We start from the raw sequence: 17,603 nt of genomic DNA, 5'->3' as shown, positions 1-17,603 counted from the left end.
TCATCATGTTTATTTCGTAATGTGTGTTGTTAGTCAGTTGAGTAATAACCGGACCAACCCAATGTGTGTGGCTGGCCGGTGTATGTGCATGCATGGCAGAAGTGGTCGCGTGTGTGCATGCTAGCTAGCTAGGTAGTTAGCTAGTGGGTCAAAGTAGTGCCGTGAGTTTAGTGCTTGCAAATGTTTATATATACTTTGTATTGAGAAATAGAAAAGAGGTGCGCAGAAGAAAATGTAGTCTTGGTGGTCACCAAGGAGTGTTTCATGCAAAGAAACTGGTTCTCTCCTTGGTGCGTGTGCGTGTGTGTATTTTCTTTGAGCTTTTTCATGGTGTGTGTTCGTGAGAGAAGAAGCGCCGCGTTGCGCGAGGCAGCGCAAACAGCTTATTGGCCTGGGTCATACGGCAGTCGGTGCTTGATATCATATCATAGCAATGGCTTCAATAAATAAGTATCTACTTTATCAGATGCGTCTTACTATATTAACGTATTTCATACTATTTGCAGAAGTGTCCTTTGAAGTAAACAACCTCAAGGTAATCAAGCTGTGGCATCTGGTGTTAAAGCCTATATATATCTTCACTGCTCGACATCAGTACTTCCATGGCCTTCTTGGCATCTCCAACGCCACTAACACTGTACAACCATGTATTCTACGAGTATGTTACTAGGCATGACATTTCTTTAAGTAATCTTTGGGGTAAATGATGTTAGGAATAACAGGAGAGTGATCCCGCACCACTGCCATATTTTTATGGAGCTGTACCATGTACAAAACAGGGTCATCTTGGACAGTTTGTGCAGAGGGAGTGTGCCCTTTAATAAGATAGGACTTTAGACAATAACGGCCGATAGTTTTAGGACCATACTGCATGTGCTTGCATTTAATCCTTGTTGGACAAAGCACCTGATAATTCTCTCGTTTGGGTCAATAGACAATGAGAGCTGAAGTAGCATGCTATACATGTGTGTTTGTTCATCTTGGTGATAAAGTACAAGCCCGTTTTCCAGATTCTCGTGTCAGCTTTATGCTTTTTTGTGCAACTGGTAGATGCATATTGCTCAGTATGCTACCAAGGCTTACATTAAAATTGCAGCTACTTTAAACATGAGTTACTCCCACTTTTTGGTGTAGTTCTTTTTAGCAAAGGTGGTGTAATAGAATTATTGTTCTAGAAACCTCTAGTGTTGGATATAATCTGTGCCATAGATCATCAAGTTGGATAGCTGAAAAATAAAATGCTGGAAGTATCTAAAAAATTGAAATGTGGTATATGCACTCTCAAGAAGAGCAATTGACGATTGATTTGCACGTGCAGTAACCATTGTATACTTAGTTGTCCAGATGACACTACAGATCTATGTGAATTTTTTCACCCCATGGAGTACATACAATCTAGCATGTGCCAAGAATTTATATAGGCTTTATCCATAGGTAAAGCAAATTCTTTACAAACAATCCTTTAAGTTGTATTATAATAATTGTTGATAATAACTTGTGTAAAATTTTTAGATACATGCTTATCCCAGATACATTGGTTAAGATGGGAAACACAGCTCGTGATACAAGTTTCATTTCTTTTGTCACTGGGTCCACTCAAAACTTTCCCAAATAGACAGTAAATTTATTCATGGAGAAAAATGAACTAAACAGTGATCCACAAACTATCCATTGAGTACTCACTTGCATTCCTATCACAAGCCATCAAAGAAACTATCAATCGTTCGTACTAAACCTATCTAGCAATCACAAAATTCTTCTACCACCTTTTGATTTGCAATATGAAAGCTCTTCAAATGCTTAATAATTTTATTTTGCAGTGCCACATATAACCACGTGGTACGGTGGTATAGGGTTACTATGTTTTTGATTATGTGTGGAAATAGGTAACAAGAAGATATTACAAGGTTTTCCCACTGCTTTACCATATCACTGTTTGATTTCAACATGTAATGTCATTGCTAACCTTAATTCACTTGTTGACTCCGAGCTCAACCATATAAATTTTTCGCGTCATGAGATGATTCCTAAGGCATCAGATCATAACCCAAGTATATTTTATTCAAAAAGGTGACATGTAATTGCTTGTGTTGAGCTGCAATACTTATATTTATTTACATTGAAACTGCTGGTTGGACTTGAGACACTATAAATACAGGAGATACAGTGCCCTACACCCCAACCTCAAAAGAAAAAGAAATAATGCCTCACTATCTGAAGTCTTGTGTTGTAATGTTCTGCACTAGAACAATATCTGCATACATGTGGTGTAAATATGGATTGGAAGCCTGATTTGTGAATTGAAATGCCTACCTCCCCAGCTACCATCAAATAGTCACTAGACTAAAAGTGAGTATTCTACTTCCGCTGCCGTTGGTCACCTGAAACCAACCGTGCTATTGCGGAAATCCACTATAGTCAGAGCACCACCAGTTACAGAACCAATTGTGTAAACCCATGCAAAGAAACACTAAACATGTGTTATGTGCCAATGAACTTTATGGCGTTTCATTGGTAAATAAAGAAAAGTGTATTTTGGACCCTCATTTTCCCACGGGCCAGAAACGGTCTCTAGTCTTTAGTATAAGTTATTTTTAGTTCTACAACTATGAAAACCATTCAAGAAATGTCGTCCCTTAACCCAAATGAAACAGGTTTTGTATACATGGGCATGCATGCTGTCAAGGATCCTACTTGACATTGACTATTGACGAGCTGACTCATCCTTCTTTGTTAATTAGTCACTTTCTCAAATGCTGACCTCTCCCCATGTATGTACCACTGATACATGTCCAACATGTATACAATTTTTTATTGTTAGATGCTATTATATCATCACTTTTTCTATGTCATTTTATATTATTTTAATGGACTAACCAATTAATTTAGTGCCTATTGGCCATTTTTTTTGCATATTTTTAGTCTTACAGAAAATTCATACCAACAGAAGTCCAAACACGATGAAACTTTTTGACAATTTTTTATGGAAAATAAGAGACCCTAAAAGATTTGAGGGAGGCCGAGAAGATCAACAGGGGCCCCACAAGCCAGTAGGGCGCGCCCTAGGGGGTAGGGCGTGCCGAGGTGGCTTGTGGGCCCCCTGGTGCTCCATTTGCCCTAATTCTTGCCCTATAAGTTCCCATATATTCTAAAACCCTTGGAGCGAGACCTAAATTTTTTTATCATGGCCGCAAGCCTCTGTTCTGAAGTGATCCCATTTGAAGTCCTGTTCTCGCACTCTACCAGAGGGGGGAATCATTGGGGAGGCCATCTTCATCAACCTTGCTGCCTCCATGATGATGTGTGAGTAGTTCCATCTGGAGCCCTATTCCATAGTAGTAGCTAGATCTCTCTCTCTCTCTCTCTCTCTCTCTCTCTCTCTCTCTCTCTCTCTCTCTCTCGTACATTTGATCGTCAATACAATGATCTCTTCAGAGATCCATCCGATGTAATTCTTGTGGTGTGTTTGTTGAGATCCGATGAACTATGAATTTATGATTAGATTGTTCATTGAATTTAGATGAATATTTTGAAGCTTCTTTGCAGCATAATTTTGTAGCTTTGTATTTCTTTCCGATCTACAGGTCTACTTTGGCCAAGTTTGATTGATTTATCTTCAGCGGGTGAGGTGCTTTGTAGTGGGTTCAATTTGGTGGTGATCTATATATCCCAGTGATAGAAAGGGAACACACACGTATTTGTATTGTTGTCACTAAGGATAAAATGATGGGGTTAATCGTATTGGTAGGTTTTCTTCTGTCTACATTATGTCATCTTGGTTATTGAGTTATTTTATTTCTTGTGAACTTAATACTTTGAGATGCATGCTGGATGGCAGTCTTGGGGTGGAGTAATAGTAGTAGATGAAGTTGGATAACAATCTACTTATCACAGACGTAATTCCTATGTGAGATTATGCCATGAATGATAGTTATAATTGCTGCCATTCTGTCAATTGCACAACAGTAATTTGTCTACCATTCCACTACATGCTTTAGAGAGAGATGTCTCTAGTGAACCAATGGCCCACAAGTCTATTTTCCATCAATAGAAAAACTCGTACAACAATTTCTCTTTTAACTTTCTTTTACTTTTTTGTCGCTTTACCCTATCACTATTTTCTTTTAATCTTGTGGCTAGCAAGAACAAGGGGACTGATGACCCCCTTGCCTTTGTTGGGTGCAAACAAATTATTTGGTTGTGTGTAGGTACTACCACCATTGTTAGCTGGTGACTCCTACTGGTTCGACAAACCTTGGTTCTTAACCGAGGAAAATATTTTCTGCTGCCGTGCTACATCACCCTTCCTTTTCAGGGAAATCCAAAAAGTCCATTGTGAGTAGCAAGCACCCAATAATCCTTGCGACTACACAGCAATCCCATCCCCCACCTACATCATATCTTGAACCCATTGAACATCACATTCTTTTTGTCCACAGCTCATTCGCCCCATCAGCAACTTGCACGCTGCCCTTCCATAACATCAAGGTCTGGTCGGTCAAATGAAAGCTAGCTGAGGAGGTGCCTAGAGTTGCAGTGCAGCGCAATGCAGATTCAGTGGCATTTGGGTACATAGGTAAACGAGATGCAAAAGAGATGAAAGTAGGAAAGGGGTTAGGGCTAGTGATGTGTGGGACCATGCAATGACATGGCACATGAGACAGAACCATATATGAAATGGTGCCATAGGGAAATGATTTGCACCGGCATGAACATACGAGGGATGGGATGCACCCGGTCTTAAAGGACAAAAATAGACTTATTTGTAAAATAAATTTATTGTTACATCCCACTTATTATGTAAAGTTTTTCTTCGCTTGTCCGTAAAAATGTTGGTGCATTAATGTAAGCATCATGAAATTTCAAAACGAGAAGACTGTAATTCCATTATGTAAAAAAAAGTAACAAAGAGTCATAGTCATTGGTTTACCTTGGGTACAGCACCAAGGTTGATGTATCGAGTGCACTCATCTTCGTAGTGAATGTGCCTCATGACAGTAGCCAGAGCTTTCTCCCTCAGTTTTCTCCAAGGCCAACGTGACAAAACTGGTTCAACAAACTTGTTGATAATGAACGAGAGTATATCGTGGAATGATGAATGTGGTTTGTACATATCTTCCTGAAGTGTGAGCACATAAGGAATCATTTCATTAGTGGAAAAAGATACGTTACAAATGTCTCTATCACAAAGCAAGATAAATGTGAAGTCTTATATGCGTTTTCACAATTTTCCTACAATAACTTCTCAAGTGACGCAACTGTTCTGTGCTCGGTTATTATCTGGTATGAACAAAAGTACTTCAACAGACATTAGTCTGGAAGTTGCACCTCAACTGTATTGCATGTTAAAATAGTAAACCTAGTCATTTTGATTGTTGAATAATTTGTGTTCTTGATGAAAAGGAATATAAGGATCGCCTTTAGCTCATAAGATCCACTTGTAGACTATTAAGGGTGGCCAACTCTTGTAATACTTTTAGTGTTGCAGTGAGGCGACCATGACCAAAGTCCCTTTTGTTGGCGATGGTGTCAGATAGCTTTAAGCTAACTTATACTCCTACGTGCTCTACAAATGGCACCTCCAGGTTAACTCTATTACATTGATGAGGAAAATATAAGAGGCTTGCACATACTGGCTTGCTGGAAGCAAATTTTGGGAAAATATTAACCTCATGGATTGATTTGTGGTACATAATTGTTAATTAAGTCAAAGTTTCACATCACTATTGATAAGTACGCTATCACAAAAGAGTGCCATTCTTGATAGTGACTGGGTTCCTCCCAAAAAATACCAATTGACTATAAATTACTAATGTAGTTTCCTTGTGAACTATAGTACGTAAATTGTGATATATTTTAAATTGGTTTGAAGAAAAATTTAGGTATGCCACGTTTTCAAAGTATAATGGAAATATGGAAAACAATACTGACTGTCAAAATTTACTTATCTCTATTTTGCAAGCAACCTAAAATGTCTATTTTTTTCATTGGAGGAATATCTAAAATATCGAAAAACTGGATCAATAAATGTCTAGTTTATTACTTGTTGCCACCGACCGCTCATAATTAAACACACCATAGATGTTTTTCAACTATCAATAATGTGACTCAGCCACCAACTTATTCCATGGTATCATATAATCATTTTTATTGAACACATAAGGTTCTGTATATAGGCTTCTTCTCATATGCTCACTGAATGTATGATTCACATTGTGCCTATTTCAGGTATAGAGTTGAGCTACTTTTCTCTCCTAATAGTTTGATGTGAACATTGTGAAATACTGACCTACAGATGAATCTACTATGGACGTGATGCAAGCACTAGTGCTATTAATATTGCGCTTACTTTGCATGCTTATTTCAGATATACAATTGATCTGCCTTCCTATCATAATAGTTTGATATAATCATGGTGTTAACTAGATTGACCTACAAAACATGACGGTGTCAAGGATTTTTTTTGACAGTTTGTGCCAGATAAAAGAGACACATGTACCCCTTCAGTAATTTCGGTGGATTGGTTTTGATTGCCTCAAGTCGTAGGATTAAATGGTAGATTGCTTGGATGATTAGGATTAAATGGCAGGTGAACTTCAGGATGCCTTATAGTTTACAAGTATTTACTTTGAACAGAGGTGACCTTGCATACAAATTTGTGTAAGTTAGAATGGCTTCTTATCATTTTTATAAATTTAACCAATGTGGGAAATCTTAAATGTTATCATTGGTAGTCCTTATAAAACTACAGAAGAAAGATTGTTATCATTAACTACCTTAAGAAGATAGTAAGTAGTATTTGCACCTATTAGTGACCAACTTAGTTAAGAAATATCATTGTACCCTATCAATGACCATATCAAGTAAATACTAAGAGTGATAGTGTCTAACACCAACGTGTCATCAAGAACCTTTCAATCATAAGTCATCGTTGGTTACTTCCTGTTATTGGCTTCTAGTCGTCACTATTTATTGGAGCCAATAAGATGATAGTGATCTGCAACCAATTGACTTTGCATCACTACTAGTGGCGGCTCTATTGTTTGTGGGGCCCTGAGGCAATCCCGACATGAGGGCACCCCCAAACCCGACAAGCAAGTTCATATTTTAGGAATTTTCAACTGATTGATATGTGGTAATTATATTATAAAAAATGATCGATAGTTACCTGGTATGACTATTTGACTAAATCTTCCCTCAAAATAAATCCATTTTTAATCTATTGTGAGGAAGACTGGTCATCTTATTACAGACTCTGTATATACATGTCCCGTGCATGTACAACAGGTAGAATTTTTCTTATCTTATTCATCTAATATTTCATTTATTAATTTATGACACTAATGACAAGCTAATTGGATTAAAAATAAACTAATTAGCTTATCCTAAAAGTCATATATTTATAAGCGAGGAAATGTAACTCTGAACTTGCTTTCTAGTGATATGTAATGAGCCAATACCTTATTGTTGATCTATTCTTAGTACAGCAATTGATTATGGTACAATACATTGTTCACAAAAAATAGTATATATAGTACATTGACTAGGAGCTCTATTGTAGATACTATTTGATGATACCCACCTTGGCACATTCAGTTCGAGCTTTGTTCCAGTTAATCTCATCATAGGGCACTCTGTAGAGTTCATTTCTTAGTTCCAGTATAACTGGTGTGACTGGGCCACCAAACTTCCTTCCATAAATATAAGACATGGGTAAATACACCATTCGGATATAGCACGCAAATCGACCTGCATTATGTTGTAAATTATTGTAGCATATTAGCAAGCAAGCTAGAATTTTTAACATTTACTGAATTTGGAGTATTGTAATAAAATAATTTTTTTGTTCTCTACTAAATGGAATTGATTAGCCACACAATGAAGACCTTTGTTATACAACTGATTGGAAATAGATTTATTAGCTGGTGCCGTTGGAGCTAATGTAAATGTTAAACTCAAAAGTCTGGATTATAATGGTAAAATATCACAAAATTGGAATGTGCAGCTGGATCCTAAGCATGAAAAACACTAGAAAGAATTACCTGTGCAGGGTTCCATTGAATTAATGGACGGCATTGTCTCTATTTGGATACTAGAAAGCATTGCCTGTACAAGATTTCACTGTCCACTGCAAGCTATGCAAAACCACGTGTGCTCTTGAATTTTTGCACGTTTTGAAGTCCTCTAAATTATCATATTCAGTCGATTCTTTTTGTTTGTGGAACGTGAATTAATCTCCATATTGAACTTGCTAACTGTCCTGAGATTTCTAGACTGCTTAATGCCCTAATTTTATTTAGTTTGCTCCTGCAAATCTGCTTCAAATATGGATATGTGTTCTGAAATCAGGTTGTCTGTTTTAGTAGTAAATTATACAACATGTCTAGATTTTTTCTGTCTTGGACAAAAATAGTAGTATATTATAGTCTGACTTGTCCAATGAACTAGTAGGACGACCGTGGGAGATGCAAACAATACTATGATCTTCAGAGATCTTAAGAAGCTGGGGAAAGATGTTGGGAGGATTAAAGGGAGGTAAATCCAACAGCTTATTCATTATAGAAACCTAATTGACATAGATCCTTTAAATTGGTCACTGATATCAAATGTTTTGTGCATGCAGGTCATGGAGAATGAGAGGGGGCAGCAGCCAATGAACTTGATGTGGGTGCTTTCAGAAAACAGAAACTATCCAGTAAATCCCCACTGCACCAGTCAAGTTTGGTTAAGTATGCTTATCTTCTTTCATCCTGCCTTAACATGCCTCAGATCATACATATCTACTGACCTAGCTTGCACATGGCTAGCTATGTGATAATTACATTTGTTTTACTTAACTGACGTTTGATCCAAATATAGTTCTTGTGTTTTCTGTACTAGAATAAGTTCCTTATACTGTATGTGTTTAACTACCCTGCCATGTCTTAGCCATAAATTAGTTGTCCCAGTTTGCAGCTTGCAATAGAACATAATTTGAACGTCTATGAATTTGCATATACGTAAAATTACGGAATTTTAACACATCATGAATATCCAAGGAATAAGATCAATTTGGTATGTGCATCGGTATTTGATGATAGCATTCAGTCAATTTTGTTTCTGCGCCCTGCGTGGCCTGCCATTTGAGAATGTGTGAAATGTGTGCACGAAGACTTTTCTTACTAGGAGATGACATGAACTATTCCTTTTATTTTAAATTACCGCCGTCGGCTAGTATAAAATTATAAATTTGCACTATCAGCGACAACAATTTAAAAACAAGTGGAGTACCAAAGTAGGCAGCTCGTGTGTGCCCAGGCTAACACAAGCCGGGATGGAAGCAACATACTCCCTCCGTTCTTTTTTTATTGTCATCGGTTAGTTCAAAATTGATCTAGCCAGAGACAATAATTTAAGAACAGATGAATTATATTTTTAGCCTTTGAGCAGATATTCCTGCTGGTTGACACTGACAGCAAGCACCACCGGTAGGGAGAGTACAATAGTCCCAGCCGGCCCATGTTAGTACTATAGTATCCCCGTCCTTTGCTTACTGCTCGCTGAAAAAACAGGATGGGGGTGCGGTGGCTGCCCATGGGGCTCAAACAAAATATGCACATAGAGCCCACATGCTGCAGACTTGGTTGATGGATATATGATAATGTTGGCATAGAGCTATAATCCAAACACCCCAGGTTACCAAAATTTTGTTCGTCACTAAAATTTGGTGGGGCTCAACGCAAACATGACCTACACACATGCATGAGTACAATGCCTCAAGAAATATGCAGAACCTGGGTGAAATGGCAGGTGATATGGTAACAGCCATAATTCTGGTGGCACTGGGTTAGTACCAGACCAATCATATGCTCCAAGTACCTGAAATATGTAAAATATATATAAGGAAATTCTTGCTATGAAAACCTGCAGTTTGAGAAAGTTTGACATTGCATAAAATCCATATGCAGAGAAGTATAATCGATCCCTTACCAAGAGCCAGAACTTCCCCCACGATGGTGCAAATGTGGCTCCTCCGTGGTCTAAAATCCAGTTCCGACCTTTCTCTATGGCTCCATCCCCACCATTTGGGCCCTCCCCGAGCAATCTCAAGGCAACATAGTTCAAGGATGAGCCAATCATGGTACTGTGGCCCTCAATATGCATTCCCCACCCTCCGTCTTCATTCTACAATTGTATTCACAAAATTGGAAGTAATGAATTTTGGTTTCTCCCAATGTAGAATTGTATAGTTTATCAACAAAATAATCTTGCCTGATGATTATAGATGTACCGGAGCATCTCCTTCTTATGTTCCAATGATAAAACAGTGTTCAGAGCTCCAGTCACATACAATGTTGTAATCTGAGCACATGCAAGTCAAAACATAATAATGTTGTAATAATTTTGGAAGTGTGGGTAACGAAAATAGCAAGATGTGCGGGGAATGCAAGAGAGAACAAGCTCGAGCAGGTACCAAGCCTGGCAAAATGAACAAAAGTCCTCCATAATCCGCGGGCCAGTGTCCATCATGTGCCTGCAAATTACAGACGCGGCTTACTGCCCTTTTCAAAGAGCTCCATGTGGCTTCCTCGGTGACATCTTCATGCTCCCCAAGCTTGACAACTGGAAGGTCCACCTTCTGAGGGTTTGCTTTAGCTAACTGCACGACGACAGAAGAAGGTATATAAGCGAGTCACTCCAGTCATCAGTTCAGAATGAGATCCCTGAGAAGAATTAACCAATCAAGCACAGGGCATCCTTGTTTTTCGTTCAGTACCAATTTTACAAGAAGGTAAGTGCTTTAGTGTGAATTAACCTTCTAGGACTGCTTGAATATGGCTCCCACTACTAAGAAACGAGTTTTAGTTATACCTCCTTTCAGTTTCCATTATCAAGAACGGAGCCCCCGTTGCCAAATTCCCAGTGGGCCAGGAGCCTAACCACCCTTAGAAATTGATTTCTAGGGATGGTTTCTCAAGGTGGACCGCACACAGAAATGCAATTTAGGTCATGGCAGACAGTAGAACATGCGTGATATCATTTAGCTATGGGGTCTCAAAATTTATTCCCTTTGGTTACATACTCTTATATTCACTAATTGGAGGCTTATTTTCAGGTCTCCACACGAAAGGAAAATTCAAAAAATATCACAAAAAACAAAAGATCTATCCTTTGGTTAGGATTCTAGACAAACTATAGTCATCAATCGACAATAGATCATATCTTCATCTGAAACCTCCGCAACAAAAAGAAACGTAAAAGACAATAACTTGATGTTTTTTCTTATTTTATTGCAGTTAGAATATAGTCGAACTTGAGTCCAGCTCCATTGCATTAATTAAATATAGAAAATCCAAAGCAAATCAAATAATAAGATGTGGTTTGTTTATTCACGCATGATCCGGCTACAATTCCCTTGGGACACTCTAAGCCAGAATTAAAAATATCAAGAAGTATACCATGTACAATTAGGAGTATGATTCCCAAGTAAATAACTAAAAGCATATAAATGTACTATGGTGGCCTGCTCGAGCTTCATGATTGTTGGAAAAAATTAGTACGAAATACCTATGCTAATCCAAAAATAAAGGGAAATTATATATATGCATTAGTTTTAGCAAGAGTTTAGATGATAGACTATTTGCAAGAATGAAAACGGCCATACCTAATGAATCTTATGAATACCTATGGAAGAGGTCCATTTTACTCCAACAATTCATTATGTCTGCTTGACACCCTAAATAAAATTTTGGTTGGATTTACTCCCTCAAACAATTCATGTCGGTGCAATCTAGACCCTTATGCAATTTGATGTTTTTAGTTTTTATGTAACAAATAGAATGTATTATTTTAGGATTTTTTTTATTTTTTTTATTATCACATTGTGTTTAACACATGAGTTACCAGGGAATGTTTCAATAACTTTTTTTGTCGGGTTAAAAGTTTAGCACACATGGACTAAGTAAACTATCATCTCTGATGTGCGTATATGACCATGCTATTTACGTAGGGGTTACTTGGTATGTTTTCCAACAATTTTTATGCCGGGGTCCAAAGTTACGACATTGTTTCTATGTAGTTATCACCTTTGCTCTGCGTGTATTACCATGCTATTTACACAAAGGTTGCGCGGGGGGGGGGGGGGGGGGATGGCAAGGTCCAAAGTTACCGCGGTGTTTCTACATGACTTATCATCTTTGCTCTTCCTATATTACCATGCCATTGACAGCATGGGGTCCAACGTTACCGTGTTGTTTCTACGTGAGTTATCATATTTGCTCTGCGTGGATTACCATGGTATTTACACAGACGATACCAGGGGAATATTTCCAACAATTTTAATCACGGGTCAAAAGTTATCATGGTGTTTCTACGTGAGTTATCACCTTTGCTCTGTGTATATTACCACACTATTATCATATTTGCTCTGCGTGGATTACCATGGTATTTACACATAGGTTACTGGGTATGTTTTTCAACAACGTTTATTCCGGGTAAAAAATTATCACGGTATTTGTAGGTGAGTTATCATATCTGATGTGTGTATATTATCATGCTATTTACACAGTGGCTACCGGGGAGGTATGTTTTTTCAAACAACTTTTATCCCCGGAATATTGGGGGGGGGGGGGGGGGGGGGGGGGGGAGCTACCGCGGTGTTTCTACATGACTTATCATCTTTGCTCTTCCTATATTACCATGTCATTGACATCATGGGGTCCAACGTTACCGTGTTGTTTCTACGTGAGTTATCATATTTGCTCTGCGTGGATTACCATGGTATTTACACAGACGATACCAGGGGAATATTTCCAATAATTTTAATCACGGGTCAAAAGTTATCATGGTGTTTCTACGTGAGTTATCACCTTTGCTCTGTGTATATTACCACACTATTATCATATTTGCTCTGCGTGGATTACCATGGTATTTGGACATAGGTTACTGGGTATGTTTTTCAACAACTTTTATTCCGGGTCAAAAATTATCGCGGTATTTGTAGGTGAGTTATCATCTCTGATGTGCGTATATTGTCATGCTATTTACATAGTGACTACCGGCGAGGTATGTTTTTTCAAACAACTTTTATCCCCGGGGTCGATAGTTACAATGGTAAATATGACCGGTCACCGAGCAACCAGTAAAAATGTGAAATACAAAAAAATATGATCGGTGACCGAGCCAATCAAACTTTCAATTTGCTAGTTCGATGTCCTGACTGCTACTAGGCTCAACCGTGATTCATGTGGATAGAAATAGGATCTAACTTAGCATTCGTGCATAACTGATTCGGTAGCCTAGTTGGTAGGTAATCATCAAAAAATCAGACACGTGGTGCGATAGAGGCGAACAGAAATCAAGAAAGAAAAGCAGAAGTGTGAGAGCGTTAGATCCGGATCATGCGGCTCATGAGTCATTCGAAGGTATCCCTAAAATGAAGGCCTTCGCCCGTTATCTGTTTCAGTTTTGTAGTGTGCAAAATTAATTCTTTACTTTATGCCAAATCGATGCTTTATTTTGTGGTCTGTGCCAAATTAAGTTTGTAGTTTTAAAAGTAGATAAATTTTCTTCATTGTAGATATAAACATAGCCTAGACTAGTTGGTCAATATGCTTGCCTAAACCGAGCGTGACCAGAGGTCAAGAGCTCGACCGCTGGTACACGCACACGTACTTTTAAAGGAAACAAACGACACGACAAATGCACTTGCAAACAAGCACCACCCTGTCCCATGCGGCCCCTTTAGGGGTGGCTCAGACGGAACCCTAGATCGAACCGCCACCGGCCCTCTCTCATCTCTGGCTCCCCCTCGCCGTTGCCGGACTAAGTCCATGCAGTGGCAGGGCATCTCCTTGTCATGTGGAAGGATCTTACGGTTGGAGGGGATTTCGATGAGGACGGTTTTTAACGGGCGGTCACTAGTAGAAAATGGGGGCATCAGTCCCGGTTCGTAAGGGTCTTTAGTCCCGGTTCTTGAACCGGGACTAAAGGGTCGTTACTAATGCCTCCCCCTTTAGTCCCGGTTCAAACTGAAACCGGGACTAAAGGTCGCGGCCACGTGGAACTCCACCTTTAGTTCCGGTTGGTAACACCAACCGGGACTAAAGGAAATTTATGATTTTTTTCATTATTTTTTGAATTTTTTTTATTTTCAAATTTCTGAATTATTTTAACATCTAATCTCTAATCACCATCCCTAATCACTGCTCAATTTATCCTCTAATCTCTAATCACCCCTCATCATTCCTAATCATCTAACTTCCCGAACGGTCACCCATCCTCCCACTCCCCCAGCCTGAGCATGCTTAACTTCCGAGTTCTATTCTCCCTCGTTTCCAAGACTGCACTTGTTGTTTTCCTGACAATAGTAAGATGTCAATCCTATTAACCCTCAGGAATTTTGCGTGAGCATGAAGTGACACATTTCACTGTTTGAGTTTGAAATTATTGTTTTAAAAAACAATAATTATTTAGTAACACTAATATTTCTTGAATAATTAGTTTGACCATTGTTTGACCATTGTTTGACCACAGTTTCACCAGATTTAACCAAAATTCAAAATAACTGAAATAATTATTTAGTAACACTAATATTCTAGAATAATTAGTTTGACCATTGTTTGACCACAGTTTGAATTTTTTTCGATTTTTTCTACTCTAGATCTTAAAAGCCCCGTAACTTTTTTTCTGTTAGGTTTTTGAGGATTTTGAAAATGTTTAACTTTTCGAGTAGATGATTTTTCATATAGAAAACTTTTTCATCCGAGTCAGTATGCAAAAGTTATGCCCATTTTACTAAATTCTAGAGAGATTTTGCAAATAATGTCGAAATTCACATTTGCAAATTTTTCCAACAACTAGACCACATATCACATGAGAAACTTATTTTTTTATTTTTTTGACATTTTCATCATTTTCTTTTATTTATTTTTTAAACTGAAAAGGCGATCAACTGGGGGGGGGGTGAAGTTTGAAAATGTGACATTTAGTACCGGTTCGTGCCATGAACCGGTACTAATGCCTCAAACCCCATTAGTACCGGTTGGTGGCTCGAACCAGGACCAAAGGTCTAACCTTTAGTCCCGGTTGGTGCCACGAACCGGTACTAAAGGGCATCACCCTTTAGTCCCGGTTCGTTGCACCAACCGGGACTAAAAGGTCCAGACGAACCGGTACAAGTGGCCCACGTGGCCTCTGGGCGCATGAACCGGGACTAATGCCCCATTAGTCCCGGTTCTAGACTGAACCGGGACTAATGGGCTAACCCGGGGTGGACCAAAGCCCTCTTTTCTACTAATGGGTGCTCTCAGAATGTTGCACTGGACTAGGTCGGTGCGAGGCTTTCAACTACCTTTGTGATGCTTGTTAGCAAAATCGAAGCTGGCTTGCCTTCAGTGCTTCGGTCGACTGTTTGGCGTTTGTGGCCAAGTCTTCCACGTGTCCCGTGGGGTTTGTAATCTAGGTGTCTTTTTACACCCCCGGCCTCTACATCTGGGTGATGCATACACCCACTTAATTAATTATTCACAAAGACCTTACAAAATAATACATCAGTAAGCTTGAAACCATCATCTTGGCAACACTTGTCGCTACTCATATGCCCTTTATGAAGTGGTGCCGAATATCCAAGCTGAATACTGCACGTATCCATCAGCCCACACCCGTCGCCGAAGCTCCGCAGCGCCATGCCACCAGGATCCGCCGTCGGCCTCACGGTAGATGGAATATCGCACTCCCTAGTCCCCTCCAGCCAGCACGTGCTCCAAAATGAGCCCCCCCAGGAGGGTGAACGACACCGACGGCGTCGTCATCGTCTGGTTCGGGAGACCCAAATCTAGGGTTTCCCCCAATCATCCCTAGCTTGATGACGCAAACTGCAACAACGATGCCTCAACAAGGAAACGACACCGAAGACGCCGCCATCGCCTGCCATGACCGAAGTCGGTGCCCAGTTTTCCTCTAATTAACCAGGCAACTCTTTTCTTCTTAATCAATGAAAATGGCAAATCTTTTGCCTCGTTTCAAAAAATAAAAGAATGACACAGAGGAAACACTAGAGAAAGAGAATGGAACGAGCGCTCGATCCAGATCGAACGGTGACAGAATCGTTCGGTTTTGTCCCTAAATCCAGGTGGCTCGGAATTTATGATTCTCGTATTATAAAAGAGTTTCACCTAATAAACATATTTGTGTTAAATAGCATAATAAAAGATTAAATCGCCGGTCATGTTTGGACCGGCATCGCATGACAACGGCACGGCCGTGTTTTTTTTTGTTATTTTTTTTTTTTGCGAGAGGCCGTGCTTCAGCCTGGCCATGGCACGGCACGACGGGGCGCGACGGACATTTTTCTCGGCATGAGACGGCACGAACAAGAGAGGACCGGGCACGGCCCACATCCATTCTAAACGGAGCGGTCCCTCCACGCCACACACAACATCTTGCCTCCAGACAACGAGCGCGAGATTCTTCCCTTGGATCAGTGAGCTTTTGTCAGCATTTATCTAAGGGCGACGGGAAATCACAGACCTGATGAAGGTGGTTGTCCAGGCACGGAGCTGATGAAGGTGCTAATCGGGCTGGGCACCTCAAGTGACGTCTCAACTTTCCTACTCACTTATTCCAGCTGGGCAATGTAGAGCACATGTGGCCATAATATCATTTTTGTAGAGCACATGTGGCCATAATATCATTTTTGTATAGCCACAGTCCTTTTAGGCCATTTTTTTGCTACCATCCATTAGTTCATTTGGCATTTTTAACCCCCGGGTCAATAGGCCATTAGGACAACTGCCCTTGAAAACGTACTTTCAAAGCGGATGGGCGTGTGGCCCAGTGGTACGGGGAGCATGGGAGCAACCACGCCGGCCCGTACCTAAACCGTTCATGAAAATGGGATTTGGCCCGTACCTAAACACCGTTTGTTTAGTGTCCTTTCATTTCCCGCCCATATGCCTGTATGAAAGCTCGAGTTCGGCACATTTATTTAATGTTGAAGTAATGTCACCTCCTTTATTACTCCGCCGAGCTAGATCGTATCAGGACGAACCACGTTTTTTCTAGCTCGGCCCTATATGTTCCAATCTTCCAAATGAAACTCGTGTTACTTATAACATTATTTTAGTTATTTTTCTAAAAGCATAACATAGTTTGAGTTGTTGAGATCATGTATGTGTCGAGCAGACGTAGGCATGGACAAATACCTGCATCCGCATGAGGAGGTCGCTAGAATGCTGTCGCTCGAAGCGGTGCTCCGCGAACTCCCGCCGTGCCTTCTCCACCTCGGCGCGCTCTTCTGGCGTGCCGAGTTCAGGATCGAACTCCCACACTTGCCGCCCGAGGAGGTTGTTCACCGACCGCAGCCATGGGCTGCTCCCTCCGACACCTTCAGCCTCCACATACACGTACGCCTCCGTAACCAGCAATACGATGCTCAAGGACCCAAGAAGTGGTCTATTAGCTGCGACTTGGAGGCGCATGGTGCAAGTCTTGTCTTTTATAGAGAGCCACTGATTGGGCAGAGGTGATTAAATGTTTCTTGCACAGTTAGTTGGAGTACAAGACACTTACTGCGTGATGGTACTATGTTCAACTTATTTTTGTACTAGTATTTTAAAACTTAA

At 39.9% G+C, this 17,603-nt stretch overlaps 1 pseudogene; it reads right to left on the bottom strand.

The window, feature by feature from the left end:
- LOC123114341 (parkeol synthase-like) overlaps positions 1-17,380 on the bottom strand; it is a 37,901-nt pseudogene extending 20,521 nt beyond the window's left edge.
- Positions 17,381-17,603: the final 223 nt, after the last annotated feature.

This window comes from Triticum aestivum, chromosome 5B (assembly GCF_018294505.1).
Source record: "Triticum aestivum cultivar Chinese Spring chromosome 5B, IWGSC CS RefSeq v2.1, whole genome shotgun sequence".
In the NCBI taxonomy this organism is placed as follows: domain Eukaryota; kingdom Viridiplantae; phylum Streptophyta; class Magnoliopsida; order Poales; family Poaceae; genus Triticum; species Triticum aestivum.
This window is presented reverse-complemented; position numbering and strand designations above follow the sequence as displayed.